Source organism: Chaetura pelagica, unplaced genomic scaffold, assembly GCF_000747805.2.
Source record: "Chaetura pelagica isolate M959 unplaced genomic scaffold, ChaPel_1.0 scaffold135, whole genome shotgun sequence".
Classification (NCBI taxonomy): Eukaryota; Metazoa; Chordata; class Aves; order Apodiformes; family Apodidae; genus Chaetura; species Chaetura pelagica.
Window position 1 is genome coordinate 1 of NW_009953649.1, and position 5,173 is coordinate 5,173.

A 5,173-nucleotide genomic window follows, 5' to 3' on the forward strand; every position below is an offset into this window, starting at 1 on the left:
CCCTCCCTGCTTCCCTTGGCCCTGGCACGGCCCGTCAGGCAGGACGGGGTGGCCTTTGCTAAATGACTGTGGGACCAACATCCGCAGCAGATGGGGGCAGATGTTGCTCCTGCTAATTTTGCAAAGTGCTTTCCCTGCTCCACCAGCATAACCTTCTCACTGCTAGTGTTAAACTCCCAGCAGTTGTTTTCCATTTGGGAACATAATTATTCTGTACCCGCTCAAACTGGCTGATGGGGAGTGTTCAAGAGAAATCCTTCTCCTTGTGTGCCATTTGGGAAGGGAAATGAAGACCAGGTATAATTTTTTCTCTATTTCTGTATCCAAAAATGGTGCCATATGGCTTCAAGTTTCTCTCTAAGCATTTATACTGGTGAGTTTTGTAAGTTTAAACAAGTCACTTCTGTGGTCTGTTTACCTGAGTGTCACTAGTTTCATAGCCAGGTAAAGACACTCAAGATAGGCCTAAAGAAATTTCTAATCCAATTTCTATTAATTATAAAATGGATTTTTATGAATTTATATTTCACAAAACAGTTATATGGTCCTCTTCTAAACCATGCTACCTCAGCACAAGGTGCAGTGGAGAAAATTATTTCTGTGCAATGATTTGAGACTCACTTAATAAAAACACCTAGTGGATTAAAAGTGTAAATAGTTCAAGGCTTATTTCTGCACATGTGGATGATAAAAAAAAAAAAAAGTTTATTGGATTTTTCTGCACAAGGTGCAGTGGAGAAAATTATTTCTGTGCAATGATTTGAGACTCACTTAATAAAAACACCTAGTGGATTAAAAGTGTAAATAGTTCAAGGCTTATTTCTGCACATGTGGATGATAAAAAAAAAAAAAAGTTTATTGGATTTTTCTTTGAGTAAAAACTTCAGGATAAGGCCTTTCTATGTACTGCTTAGCTCAGTTAGTACAGTAGCATCAGTGCACATGTATGCATATGTATTTATTTATATGTAGACATATATACACACCTATAGTAGCAGGCAGTGGCAACTTTTATCTAACTAGGAACTTTGAGCTGGTTGTTTTAAACATGAATGGAATAGGACAGGGACAATTTAAGTACAGGATCCAAAACTTAGGAAATAAGTACTGCAGGAGCCTTACCATAGGGTGGAAGTGAAAATCTATAGGAAGTCTGAGGGAGCCATTGATATATGTGTGTCTTCTTGACTTAATTTTAGTTACTAATAAACCAACCATAGGCCTCCTTATACAATATGTGTTGCAGTATGGCCAACTATAGAGAGATTAAAAATCAAATCAAATTAACAAAATAATTAGAATAACTCTGCATCTGTCCCTTCATATCTAATGATTTATTTCTTATGCCTTTGTACTTAGAAACATTTCAAGAGTTAGAATTATTTCTAATTTTTAGAGTTCAAAATGTATTTACTTTTATTTCTATAGATATTTCGGTTATTTAGAAAAGAAAGAATATACTGAATAAAGAAAAAAATTATTAATTGGTCCAGGTCACCAGGAGAACTGATGCCAACACTGGGCCCAGAATTAATATCTTTCTGATATTTTCTTTTCTTAGCAACCAGTATTTTATATAAGGGAAGACCTTTTATATAGTTGTTTCAATCTGAAATTACTATTTTTGTTTTACTGAAAATTTAACTGCTTTATGAAAATCATTCTGAATTCAGGAGACTATTACATGAAATGACAATACTCCTAGGTCAATCTGTTCTATGTGGACACAGGGAAGGCATGGCCAGGACATTGTTTTTCCAAAGTAAGTAACGGAAGCAGAGAGACCCCAGGCCCTCTTCCTTACCGCACCCAACTGAAAAAGAGTTTGAATACATTGTATTAAAAAAAAGGAGCGGGCAGACCTGTTTCTCTCAATAGGCTGCACCAAGATTTCCCACACTGTCATGTATAGAAGGGATCAATCACTAACAATTCTGGTATCAAGGAGAGAAGCAGGATGTTGATTCTTCTGCAACATTTCCCATTTAGTGTGAATTTGTTAGTTACATGCTTGTAGAACCAAGCCCAGTTCTGTATGTGACACACTCTGACTCAGTTAATGTACCTGTTGTGATTTCCAAATGAACTTTAAATACTCACTGACCTTACTGGGAAGCTCTCAGTTCTAGCTAGGTAGAGTAAAACTCTCTTGCTATTGTGCAAAAAACCCCTATAGACTTAAGTGAACCACATGTGTGAATAAAGTATTACTTGGAAAGTCATATGTAAATCCTAATTTTTTTACAGTGACAGTAGCAGTGATGGACTCTGAAGCATTAGGAGTGACAAAAGGTCAGCAAATGACTATTCCCTAAGTCTGTGGATTGTCAATAGAGGCAAACAGTGGATTTTCTACTGGTGCATTGACTTTTGTTCCTGATACTTTAAATGTGTCAATTTTCAACTGCAAATATTAAATAAATCTGTAAACGTTTCATGAATAATGTAGTGAAATACAGTAAAACTTCCTTAGACAATGCTTTGCCAAACAGGATAAACGCAAAGATATAAACTGCAATATTCTAATCCCTCAAAAAAAAAAAAAAAAAGTAAGAAAAATAACTTTTTGTGGCCCTGAACAGAAAACACACTCTAAACTTGGTATGTGACCATTGGCTAAGCACTTGTTTATTCACCTGCCTAGAGATGAATAACAGCACTTAAGGTCTCTTAGAGAAAGGGGCTTGAGACTCAGACCTACATCCCTGCAGACAGAGATCTCTGCAAATCCACACTGCCCAAAGGGACCTGCTGTGCAGCTCTGGTAGCAGGTAATAAGTCTGGTAACCTTTTAACGGGGAGCCTGTGATGCAGCAGCCACATAATGTGAAGTGATAACCTGGTCCAAAATCACTCAATTAATTTTGTTGTGTTCTCTCTGTAACAGCAGGTCATTGTGCAAGCTCAATCATTGTCTGTCCCCCATAATGCCGGATTAAAATTTTTATGCAATCCTTGTTGTAGACTTCAGCTACTTTGTCAGAAACATGATGGTCCACCTGTCACACATGACTCAGATCCAAGCTGGTGTACAGATTTGGTATTGAAAACTGTGGCCTGTGAGGCAGAGTCAGTCAGACTGTGCTTAAATAAAGTGGTAAAGCTAGTATTAAACCAGACTAGAGACAATATAGCTGCTGAAATGATACTAACCTTTCCCATGATTCAAATACACATTTTATTTTCTTTTTTTTTTTTTTTTTAAGAATGAGTTTTTCCCAGCAGAGTTTCTGTTATAACAAATCACCTGCCCTCCTGCTGACCAGCTGCCAGGATAGAAACCTGAAGATGACAAACTGTATAGCTTCCTTGCCAACTTCACAGGGGTGTGGTTGTGAGTTTATGACTGTTTTGCAAGTCTTCACTGTGCAGTGACAGGGGAGTGCACGGTGCTGCATCCACGTCTGTGGAATCATGATCCTGGTTCACATTGAGCTGTGCATCTCCTCATATAAACTAACTGGGTGCCCTTCTGAAAGCTTGGACTACAGGGCAAAGTAAAAAGGAAGAAAATAAAGATAGTGGGGAATCAGCAAATGATTAGTCTAAATCTGCTTGCCACATCAAATCACTTTAATTGCTGCAAAATTACAACAAATGAAAAAAAAAGCACTTCTGGAGAGCTAGTAGTCTGGCACAGCAACAACTTCACATAAGGCTGCAAGCAGGGAAAGGGAACTGATACCTTTCCCAATACTCCATACTGGCACAAAACTCACGAACTAACCCACAGAGCATCTGAAGACATGCAAATAGACAGTGTTATTTCTTTTTATTTGGCATTACTGGAAATCAGACAGAGGTTTCTTGGGTTTTATTAAATGCCCTTCGGCAATGAGTTCTTTTTGAGCAAAAATATCTTTTTCTACTAACAGAACATCTAATTGCATCATGCCAATTGACTAACAGTTAATCTCACCTCAAACACAGAGGAGATGCAATCATGAGAAAAAATCAACTAAAAGAACAGTTGCAATTCTGGGCTTGGAAAGAGTAACACAGGTACTGGAGCCATGCTGCCTTCCCCTGTCAGCCTCATTTTGTTTATCCAGAGCAGGCTGTAAAGCAGCTGGTGCTAGAGGACATGATGGAATAAAAGAACAGAGTCACTGTAAAACCGTCCTGCTTAATAAAAATGAAATGGATTTGCCTCTTTGTAAATTACAAAAAGTACAATCAAGGCATAATGGATTTATCAGATGGGCAATCTGCTAGGAACGACCAGATCTGCATGCATTGCTCACAAAATACAGTGCTCATCAAACCAGGCCCAGGGACTGGCCCAAGATCTGTGACAGAGAAGGACAACAGCAGAAGAATGCTCCAAACACCAACAGCGAGGCACATTTGCTTTCCTGCCTGCAACCTTGGAAAGCATCTGTGTAGATGAAACAGAAGCACTGTGACATTAACCCTTGTGAAACCATTAGCAGGGCACATAGCAAGGCCCATCTGTTTACTCAGGTCTCCATGGGGGGTGGGAGCTGCTGTTCCATTGCGCTGCAAGTGTGAGCGACACAAAACTTTTGGTTGCTGCACCAACGTTAAAGCCGGGGCGAACTGCATTTTAGTATTTTAAACAGGCAGAGGGACTAACAGGCTGGCTTAATTATTTCACAAACTAAAAAGCAAATACATAAATTTGCTATAACGAATTGACCTCATCATCTACAACTAAAGCAACCACCATTACAAAAAAAAAAAAAAAAATAAAAAAATTGAGCAAATTGCTAGTTTTTATGTAAACGTGCAAAAGGACCATTTTTTTCCAAGTCCTGATTCCAAACCCAGAACTTGTGGGGTGTCGCGGCTCCGTGGCAGGGTCTGGCAGCAGGGTGTGGGGGGAGGCAGCAACTTGTGCTGCGCTGGGAAAACTGGCCGGTGCACAAGCCCAGTCCCAAAGAACCTACATGATTTCCAGGACATGACTGGGGATAACAGACGGATAGAACCAAGAGCCGATGAAAAACCAGCGGGACACCGGGTAGTCTGATCCCCTCTGCTTAGCCGCTCCCCTAACACAACAAGTCACGATTCCGCAGGCTCAGTGCCACAGCAGAGTTCAGCCTGCTCTTCCTCACTGCTTTGCTTCAGCACTTTTCCAAACACAGGCGCTCGCCGGGCCAGCCCAAGCGCAGCCATTTACGGCCCGTTCCGGCCCGAAGGCAACTCG